Source organism: Pseudophryne corroboree, chromosome 4 (assembly GCF_028390025.1).
Source record: "Pseudophryne corroboree isolate aPseCor3 chromosome 4, aPseCor3.hap2, whole genome shotgun sequence".
Lineage (NCBI taxonomy): Eukaryota > Metazoa > Chordata > Amphibia > Anura > Myobatrachidae > Pseudophryne > Pseudophryne corroboree.
Window position 1 is genome coordinate 327798634 of NC_086447.1, and position 11654 is coordinate 327810287.

Genomic DNA, 11654 nt, shown 5'->3' on the forward strand with positions numbered 1-11654 from the left:
GACTACAGCCATACCAAAATGGAACGCCCACTCTCGTCCGATCGTGGAAGCTAAGCATTTTTATGGGCCTGGCCAGTATCGGGGAGGGCGACCTCCGGAGAAGACTAGGTGCTGTAGAGACAATGTATGCACGTAAAAAGTTCCTAAACCAGTAAAACAGCTGTCATTCTAAATATTCACTCATATAAACCCTAAACACTTTTTGTTTTCACCTTCCTTTATTATGTATGGATATTATCCTATGCACTACTCATAAGACACATTAATGTTATTTTTACACTCTTGCACTAAATAAATAAAATAAAACATAAGTAATAAAAGAGAATCAGCACAGGCACTTTAATAATTTATTACCTAATATTCAATATTTATTTCCTTTTTTATATAACACTAAAATGAATATATAATTGGTTCGAATGAAGTCCATCATAAAACTCTGGTAATTCATATATTTTTTATTTCCTCCATATGTTTTCTGGACAAGCTCCATACTCATATACAGTCTAAATGAAGAAGCCACAGACTGTATATCCAAAGAAGTAATAATCCGCCATTGGGACCCATTATTAATGATATCAGAAACAATGTTTGCGTTCCACGTGCGTTTCAAGACAAGCCTCCGGAGATCATTCGCTGAATTAAGTTCCCACAGGAAGTGACGCACAGAGAGCTCCGATTCCTGAGTGCGGTTCACGATGCATCGCGGTTCCGGGTTCCTGTATGCAACGTGACATCCGGTGAAGTGTACGACAATTTCCGGGACAAGACACTGCGCGGGAGTCAACGCAAGCGCAGAAGGACCATTAAAGAGACATCCGTCACCCGAACGTGTACTCGGGAGTTGACGCATGCGCAAAAGAACCCGTCACACTACAGGAAGTGGGGCGGAAGTCCGGGATGCCAGTACTCATATGAACAATTAATAGATTACACTCACTACACTGCTCGTTTTTTAAGTTGATGTTTGTAACTAGCTCTGTTCTTAAGACACCCATTACCTACATATAATTTGTCTAATTTTGAAAACATACAAAATATGTGGTTTTCCCTGAACACCACTCTGGGAGGAAGTGATGTCATACATAGTTTAATTGATAGTGGTATAAATAGGAGCTTTGTCTCAGTACCACACCACCCTTGATGAAGTCCTGAAGGACGAAACGCGTTGGGCACTCCATGATCTTTCTCAGACCTACCTCCTGTACCTAAGATAAGCATTTTTTTATATATATACTACCAATTGATATGCACCTTGTACCTTTTTTTATTCCTTCTACTTTGTACTCCATTTTTATATTAATTGTTGTGTTTTATGAATTTTTTATAAACCACAGTGTATTACCCTCCCCCTCCTTTTTATCGTGCAAAAATAAATACGTCTTTTTTATATACAATCCTTTTTACGTTCCTTTAATATAGACACCATTGGTCGCTCGCACCCAATTTCTTGGCTTTTTACAACATTTTTTACAGCAATTTACCACTGCTGTTTTTATTTTTGGGGCCAGCTGACACCCTTTGTACCAAGGGAGTGTAAAATTTGGACATACATTTTACATTTGCAGTGAGGGCCAACCTACCACAAGTGGCGCTATTTTTTCTTGTTGTTTACATATATATATATATATATATATATACACACACACACATACACAGTGGTTGAAGTAGAAATTTTGAAGTGGGGGTATGCAAAAGTCAAGGACACAATTTGAAGGTGCGCGGTCACACAAAAGGGGGCATGTCCAGTGTAGTAGAACCCCTTATACTATCTAGTACTGGTGCCCCTTTCACCTTATAGCACACGGTACGAGCTGAAATTCACATTATAGCACATGGTACGAGCCGAAATTCACATTGTAGCATACTGAATGAGCCGAAATTCACCTTGTAGCACACTGAATGAGCCGAAATTCACCTTGTAGCACACTGAATGATCCGAAATTCACCTTGTAGCACAATGAATGAGCTGAATTTCACATTGTAGCACACTGAATGAGCCTAAATTCACATTGTAGCAAACTGAATGAGCCGAAATTCACCTTGTAGCACACTGAATGAGCCGAAATTCACCTTGTAGCACAATGAATGAGCCGAATTGCACATTGTAGCACACTGAATGAGCCTAAATTCACCTTGTAGCACACTGAATGAGCCTAAATTCACATTGTAGCAAACTGAATGAGCCGAAATTCACATTGTAACACACTGAATGAGCCTAAATTCACATTGTAGCAAACTGAATGAGCCGAAATTCACATTGTAGCACACTGAATGAGCCGAAATTCACATTATAGCACACTGAATGAGCCGAAATTCACATTGTAGCACACTGAATGAGCCGAAATTCACATTGTAGCACACTGAATGAGCCGAAATTCACCGAAATTCACATTGTAGCACACTGAATGAGCCGAAATTCACATTATAGCACACTTAATGATCCAAAATTCACATTGTAGCACACTGAATGAGCTGAAATTGTGACAACAGGGAGAGAGAGAGTGACAACAGGGAGAGCGAGAGAGAGTGACGACAGGGAGAGAGAGAGTGATGACAGGGAGAGAGAGAGTGACGACAGGGAGAGAGAGAGTGACAACAGGAAGAGAGAGTGACAGCAGGGAGAGAGAGAGAGTGACGACAGTGACAGCTGGGAGAGAGAGAGTGATGACAGGGAGAGAGAGTGACGACAGTGACAGTTGGGAGAGAGTGACAGTAGGGACAGGGATGGTAACGACAGGGAGAGAGGTGACAGCAGGGGAACATTATCTAATTTGTTGCGGGTGAGCGGCGGGTGGCTGGCGGCGGTGAGCGGCTGGTGGCTGGCTGCGGTGAGCGGCATGCGGTGGGTGGCAGGCAGCGGTGAGTGGCGGTGAGCTAGTACAGCGCTCTATACAGCCACAGGCCGCCGCGCAGGGACGGGGAGCAACATGTGCAGCAGGATGGCCACTTCCCTCGCCTCCTGCTGCACTTTAATTTCCTCATTTCCGGGTCAGTGGAAGAAGTGGCGGTATACCATACCACCGTATACCGCTCCACTTCGACCACTGTATATATATTATATATATATATATATATATGTATATACTTCAAAAGTATGTCACTCAGCGGGCTCCTTAATCACATATCACAAACCCAAGCTAGCTCAGCAATGTTTTGGGTTTTATTTACCCTTTGTCAAACTGCACATATACGACAAAAGGGTAAATAAAACCCGAAACGTTGCTGAACTAGCTGGCGTTTGTGATATGTGATTAAGAACTCTGCTGAGTGCCATACTTTTGGAGGCTTATGTGAAGGCAGTGTAAAGAGCACTACGGCTGCTGAAAAAGGAGAGGGAGTGCCGGCCAATCGATTTGTATATATATATATATATATATATATATATATATATATATCTATCTATCTCTCTCTCTCTCTCTCTCTCTCTCTATATATATATATATATATATATATATATATACATACATACATATATACACACATACACATTACATAGATCTCTGCCCCCCGAATAGCGGTATACAGCTACAAGGGGGCGGGGCTCCGAATGCCTGCCGTAGGACCGGACAGCGGGCATTGAAAACAAAAAACATTTGGGCCACCCCCCTATTCTCTCCTCTCTCCCCCCCCCCCCCCCTTCAAGCCCAGCACAGCACAAAGCCAGGCAACGGCAACAGGAGAAGTCAGGGTAAAGGCTCCACGCTGCAGCAGGGAGGAGAAGACTACCGGCTGCTGGGGAGGGAGGATTCCGCGCTGCCAGCGGGTGTGTGATGTCCCGCTCGCGGCTGTTTCATGTGGCTTCCTCCCCACTCCTCACGGGTCAGCTGCAGATACAGGGCAGAGGGGACAGCAGCACCAGAGCGGTGCAGAGCAGCTTCGGCTGGGGGGCCCCTTATGCCATGGGGGCCCCGGGGTACTGACCCCCTTGGCACCCCCCTTAAGCCGGCTCTGCGGGAGACTGGCTGCACATCAGTGAAGCTCTACTGAGTTTTGCTGAAAAAGACTTTGTTAGGTTTTTTATTTTACAGGGAAGCTGCTGGCAACAGTTTCCCTGCTTCGTGGGACTTAGGGGGGGAGTAGGAACCAACTTCTCAGTTAGTTAATGGCTCTGCTTCCGCTGACAGGACACCATTAGCTCCTGAAGGGTACTGAACACAGCCCTTGCCTGGCTGCTGCTCACACCCACAGCACTGCTGCCACCAGGGCCGTAACTACGTGTGTGCCAAGTGGGCTTGGCACACAGCGCAGTTGCCCTGAGGGCGCACGGCCAGCGGCATGTAATGAGTCAAATTGACTCATTACATGCCGCCTCTGCTGTGTGCGCCGCGCTGGAGGGAGAAGAGACCAGCGCCGGGCAGCGGACAAGGAGGAGGGAGGGGGAGCAGGGAGCCGCAGCAGCGCTATTTCATTGGTAGTAAGCGCCGCTGCAGCATCCCCCTCTCCTTCTGTATTGGCTGCCCGGCGCTGCTATGGATGCTGGGATGCGGTTCCTTTATCCCAGCATCCACAGCAGCGCCAGGCAGCCAATACGGAAGGAGTGGGGGATGCTGCAGCGGCGCTTACTACCAATGAAATAGCGCTGCTGCGGCTCCCTGCTCCCCCTCCCTCCTCCTCCTTCTCACCTCACTGCCTGCACCGAGAGGGAGATGCCAGCACGAGGAGCCTGTCAGCGGGGAGAAGGTAAGTATATCCCTCTCTCTCTCTCTCTCTCTCTCTCTCTCTCTCAGGGGGACACCGTCTGCCGCAATGTGTAAAAAGGGGTCCTGGCTGCCGCAATGTGTAAAAAGGGGTACTGGCTGCCGCAATGTGTAAAAAGGGGTCCTGGCTGCCGCAATGTGTAAAAAGGGGTCCTGGCTGCCGCAATGTGTAAAGAGGGGGCCTGGCTGCCGCAATGTATAAAAAGGGGGACTGGCTGCCGCAATGTGTAAAAAGGGGGACTGTCTGCTGTAATGTGTAAAAAGGGGGCCTGGCTGCCGCAATGTGTAAAAAGGGGGACTGGCTGCCGCAATGTGTAAAAAGGGGGACTGTCTGCTGTAATGTGTAAAAAGGGGGACGCTGTCTGCTGTAATGTATAAAAGGGGCTCTACCTGGTGTAGTGGCGCTACTGTGCAGCGTAATTTGAATAATGTAGACTACTGTGCACCGTAGTATGAATTGCTATTATTTTGTGGCCACACCCCTTCCCCGTGAAGTCACGCCCCTATAAATTTTTTGCGCGCCTACGCCGCGCACTGCCCCTATCTTACATGAAGGGGGGGCGCCACTGTCGTTTCTTGCACACAGCGCTAAAATGCCTAGTTACGGCACTGGCTGCCACCCCCTAACAGAGTCAGAAGGCTGGTGAGTATTAACCGGAGACCTGCAGAGAGGGGCCCTCCGGTCATCATGGCAGCATAAAGGTACCAGCGCAGTGCGGGATGCTGCGCAGCAACATGTCTCTCAGCACAGGGTGCAGGGCACGCGGGGGGTGCTCTGAGGGACATGATAGATCCTTACTCTCACTGGCAAAATGTACATACATGTGAGCCGCTGGTGTACACTACCCCCGCCAGTATAAATATTACTGTGGCTGAACCGTGCCATTACAGGGGGCGGGGCTTCACCTCAGAATTGCTTGTAACACTCATTTGGCGCCATTTTCTCCTCACAGAGACACCAAAACGCTGATCCTACAGGCTGCTTCTCCTCACACACCGCTGATAGAAGTACCAGGGTATCATAGAAGGGGAGGGGAGCACATCATTTATTGATGTCTGCGGGCTTCACATTGGATAAAAAGCGCTGTTTTGGTATATATGTATATTCATTGTATGTAATACATATAGGGCGCGTGGTGTGGACTGGCAATCCCCTCTGGAGGCACAAGAGTGTTCTGAGCCTGTGTGGGTGTGAAAGCTGCAGAGTAATATGTAAATTCTCTGAGTCTGAACAACAGACAAAGCAAGACAGTCTGTGGAGGATGCTCTGTTTGCTGATTCCTCCACATCACCCACTCGGCAGCCCTGCTGTTCCCAGAAAAGGTCTCTGACCCAAATTATGCAAAGGGACACTGACACAGATTCCGACACTGAATTCGACACTGGAGATTTGAGGGGGGTAGATCCCAAACTGGCTAAGAGCATTCAATGTATGATAGTCACTATAAAAGAGGTGTTGGAATTTCCTGACACAACACCTCCATCTGAGGAAAAAGATTATTTTAAATTAAATAAAAAAACAGGTGGTGACTTTTCCTCCGTCTAAGGATAGCGTACCCTTTCCCTGAAGACCATAGGCGTAAGTGGGAGTCACCCCCAATGATAGACACCTCAGTCTCTAGGTTGTCAAAGAAAATAATTTTACCTGCCCCAGGGTCGGCTTCATTAAAAGAACCTGCTGACCGCAAATTAGAGACGACTTTAAAGTCCATCTATGTTGCTACGGGTACGTTACTCAGGCCCGCGATTGCTTCTGCGTGGGTAGGTAACGCAGTGTAAAAGTGGGCAGACAATTTAATTGTTAATATTGACACGGTCGATAAAGATGATATGCTGCAAATTCTAGGTCATATCAAAGATTCTGCAGGTTACTTGGTTGAGGCTATGAAGGACATAGGCTTACTGGGCTCAAGGGCCTCTACTATGGCGATTTCAACCGCAGGGCGCTCTGGATCCGCCAATGGAATGCTGACGCTGAATCCAAAAGAAATATTGGGCGCTCCCCTACAATGATGAGGCCCTCTTTGGAAACTAGATGCCATGATATCAACTACTGCATCTGGCAAGTCAGCATTTCTGCCGTCGGCAGCTACACCGGCTAAAAAAAAAAACTGTATCATTCTCATACTATGCAGTCCTTTCAGCCCAACAAGTACAAAAAGGCTAAGAGTACCCCTTTTGTCACAGGAAAAGGGAGAGGAAAAGGTAGAAAATCTACAACACCGTCCAGCTCCCAGGAGCAGAAGTCAGCAACTACTTCTGCAAAAGTCACAGCATGACGCTGGGGCTCCTCTGCGGGAGTGCGATTGGGTGGGAGCACGTCTATTATATTTCAGCCAGGTCTGGCTTCACTCAGACCTGGATCCTTGGATATTACAGATAGTATCCCAAGGTTACAGGTTGGAATTTCAAGACCTTCACCCATGCCGATTTTTCAAATCAGCCTTGCCAGTTTCTGCTCAGGGCGGCACAAATGTCCTGAACGCAATACACAAATTATGTCAAGACAAAATAATTGCCTTGGTTCCTGCCGAACAAAGAAACCAAGGTTTTTATTCAAGCCTGTTTGTGGTGCCGAAGCCGGATGGCTCAGTCAGAACGATTTTAAACCTAAAATCTCTGAATCTTTATTGAAAAGATTCAAATTCAAGATGGAATCATTGAGAGCGGTGATTTCCAGCTTGGAAGAAAAGGAATTTCTGGTGTCGGTGGACATCAAGGATGCTTACTTGCATGTCCCCATTTACCCGCCACATCAAGCATACCTGAGGTTTGCGGTTGAGGATTGCCACTACCAATTCCAGACATTACCGCTCGGGCTCTCCACGACTCCGAGAATATTCACCAAGGTAATGGCGGAGAAGATGGTTCTCCTTCGCAAACAAGGAGTCAACATAATTCCATACTTGGACGACCTCCTCATAAAAGCGAGATCCAGGGACAAGCTACTCCAGAACATAGCACTGTCCCCGAAGGTGCTTCAACAGCACGGTTGAATCATCAACTTTCCAATATCGCAGTTGGAACCGACAATGAGATTATCATTTTTGGTAATGATACTGGATACCGAGATGCAGAGAGTATTTCTACTGGTGGAAGAGGCTCAGGAGATCCAGAGCATGGTAAAACAACATTTGAGACCAAGAACAGTATCAATTCATCAGTGCACTCGCCTGTTGGGGAAAATGGTAGCGGCTTACGAGGCACTACAATATGGCCGATTCCATGCCAGGGTCTTCCAGTGGGACCTACTGGACAAGTGATCCGGGTCGCATCTCCACATGCATCAAAGGATAACCTTTTCAGCGAAAGCCAGAATTTCGCTACTGTGATGGCTACAAATTTCTCACCTCCTGGAGGAACGCAGGTTCAGGATTCAGGCCTGAATCCTGGTGACCACAGATGCGAGTCTCAGAGGATGGGGAGCAGTCACGCAAGGCGAAAGCTTCCAAGGAAGATGGTCAAGTTAAGAAACTCACCTTCACATAAACATTCTGGAGTTGAGAGCTGTGTACAACAGTCTTCATCAAACGGCACACCTTCTTCAAGGTCGTCCCATACAGATCCAGTCAGACAATGTGACGGCAGTAGCTTACATAAACTGTCGAGGCGGAACAAAAAGCAGAGCAACAATGGCAGAGGTGACAAAGATACTCCTCTGAGCAGAAAGACATGCAAAAGCTCTGCCGGCAATTTTCATTCCGGGAGTGGACAACTGGGAAGCAGACTTCCTCAGCAGACACGATCTCCATCCAGGAGAATGGGGCCTCCACCCAGAAGTCTTTGCGGAGGTGGCAAGTTGTTGGGGTGTTCCTCAAGTGGATATGATGGCATCATGCCTCAACAAGAAGCTTCAGAAATATTGTTCCAGGTCAAGAGACCCACAAGCAATAGAGATAGATGCACTGGTGACCCAGTGGGTGTTTTGGTCGGTGTATCTGTTCCCTCCACTTCCACTTATTCTAAAAGTTCTCAAGATCATCAAAAGAACAGGAGTTCGAGCAATACTTATTGCTCCGGACTGACCAAGGAGGGCTTGGTATCCAGATCTTCAAGAGTTATTAATGGAAGGTCCTCAGCCTCTTCCTCTTCACGAGGGCCTGTTTCAGCAGAGGCCGTTAGTTTATCAGGACTTAACGCGGTTGCGTCTGACGGCATGGCTGTTGAGTGCCAGATCCTAGCCCGTAAGGGTATTCCCAATGAAGTCATTCCCACACTTATTCTGGCCAGGAAAGGGGTAACGTCCAAACATGACCATCGTATTTGGAGAAAATATGTATCTTGCTGTGTATCCAAGAAGTCTCCTGCGGTGGAGTTTCAATTAGGACGACTTCTCCTATTTCTACAGGCAGGTGTGGATGCTGGATTGAGATTAGGATCTATCAAGGTTCAGATTTCGGCCTTGTTAGTTTTCTTTCAGAAACAATTGGCTTCTCTTCCTGAGGTCCAGACGTTCGTGAAAGGGGTTCTGCGCATCCAACCTCCCTTTGTGCCTCCTGCGGCGCCATGGGATCTTAATGTGGTGTTGCAGTTCCTTAAATCGGACTGTTTTGAGCCTCTGCAAGAGGTGGAGTTAAAAGAAAAAAGAAAAGTGGTCATGCTGTTGGCCTTGGCTTCAGGCAGTGTCTGAGTTAGGAGCTCTGTCACAGAGTCCTTATTTGATATTTCATGAAGATAGGGCTGAACTGAGAACACGTCAGCACTTTACACAAAGGTTGTGTATTCTTTTCATATCAACCAACCAGTGGTGGTGCCAGTAGTTTCTGACAACTCAGCCATCTCAAAGTCCTTGGATGTCGTCAGAGCGCTGAGGACTTATGTTGCAAGAACGGCTCGGATAAGGAAAACAGAATCTCTGTTTGTCCTCTATGACCCCAACAAGATTGGGGGTCCTGCTTCTAAGCTGACTATTGTGCGCTGGATCAGGGGTACCATTCAGCACGCTCATTCCACAGCAGGATTGCCGTTACCGACTTCGGTAAAAGCCCACTCTACAAGGAAAGTGGGTTCGTCCTGGGCGGCTGCCCGGGGGGTCTCGGCTTTGCAAATCTGCCGAGCTGCTACTTGGTTGGGTGCAAACACATTTCATAAGTTTTATAAGTTTGACACCTTGGCTGCTGACGACCTTCAATTTGGTCAGTCAGTTCTGCAGGAACATTAGCACTTTCCCGCCCATACTGGGAGCTTTGGTATATCCCCATGGTACTAAAGCATCCTCTAGGACGTAAGAGAAAATAGGATTTTAATTACCTGCCGGTAAAATCCTTTTCTCGTAGTCCGTAGAGGATGCTGGGCGCCCGCTCATTGCTCATTTGTCCTGCTGATTACGTTTCTCATTCTGCACATTTTTTCATGTGTTCAGTTGTTAACAGCTGTTGCGTTATGCATGCTGGTTGGCATGACTTATGTTTAAGGCCATGTTAGCCGACATGTTGTTTATGAATGGTGTGAGCTGGTGTGAATCTCGCCACAAGTTTAATAGTAATTCCTCTCTCGAGAATGTCCGTCTCCTCGGGCACAGTTCCTATACTGAGGTCTGGAGGAGGGGCATAGAGGGAGGAGCCAGTTCACACTGTTGAAAAGTCTTAAAGTGACTGCGGAACCGTCTATATCCCATGGTACTAAAATGGACCCCAGCATCCTCTACGGACTACGAGAAAAGGATTTACCGGCAGGTAATTAAAATCCTATTTTCGAACAGTTTTTATAAAAAAAATCTTCAAATGGAAGATTCACATAAAATCATTTACACACACCCACTATGTGTGATCAAATGTAAAGAATGACAATCTGGGCCATAATAATAAAATAGTGGGGAAAATGTGTAGTCCCCATTATTATTAATGGGGATTAGGGTCTTTATATATATATATATATATATATATATATATATATAGACAAATTATCCTTCCCAACCTGTGGCTCAGGTATTATGCGGCGAAGGAAACAGGCGGCACTCCAAGGACTTGTGTAGAAACTTGTTTTTGTATTCAAAGCATGGTGACAAAAAAACAAAACAAAAATACAGGTATCTTGTAATGCCAAATTTTTTCCTTATAAATATTTAAAATGCCCACTCTAATATATACTGCAGGCTCCAGGCGCATCTTATTACCATATATGATATAAGTGCGCTGTACATCGCAAAACACTGCATCCCATAAGAGAAAACAATACACCCACACATTATATGAGTTCCAAAGCTCATTGATGTATATATTTGTTATTAAAAGGATATGTATTCAATATATTACAATGTCCCATATACACATAATTACATGGTTACAACTCACACAGTAAGCAGTTAAAACATACAGTTACAGGCCAGCTACAGCAAATACATCACCATATCTTTCTCGTATAAAAGTCTCTCCATAACACTCTCTCTCTCTCTGTAAAATCATGCTGGCACTCCATCATCGTCTGAGACCAAACAGCAACTGAACTCCTGTGTGATCAGCAATGTGTTATCTAGTTTTTTGGGGGAGGGGACTCTCATTCATGGTAAGTCACTAGTCTCTTTGTATATGCTAAACAGGTTCAGCCTTGGGGACGTCCAAAGGGGCTGGCCTGAGCTTCCTGTCCACTACCTGTTTGGAATATCTATTGTTCTAATAAAAGTGATTTTAGCTTTTATACATTTAACCATAATTATTTGTTGCAATGTCCTACAACTTAATAACAAGTATCAAATGAATCTACACATTAATTTGCTTGCTTTAATACCAAATATGACAGGTGTATCTGGTTTCGTTCAAATAATACACATACATGACATTACTTAATTATATAATTTTCTCTGACGTCCTAGTGGATGCTGGGAACTCCGTAAGGACCATGGGGAATAGCGGCTCCGCAGGAGACTGGGCACAACTAAAGAAAGCTTTAGGTCATCTGGTGTGCACTGGCTCCTCCCACTATGACCCTCCTCCAAGCCTCAGTTAGATTTTGTGCCCG

The 11654-nt window shown here is 46.1% G+C and overlaps 1 pseudogene; it reads left to right on the forward strand.

Moving 5' to 3' along the window:
* On the forward strand, window positions 1-120 carry LOC134913006 (5S ribosomal RNA; annotated as a pseudogene).
* The last annotated feature ends 11534 nt before the right edge of the window (window positions 121-11654 follow it).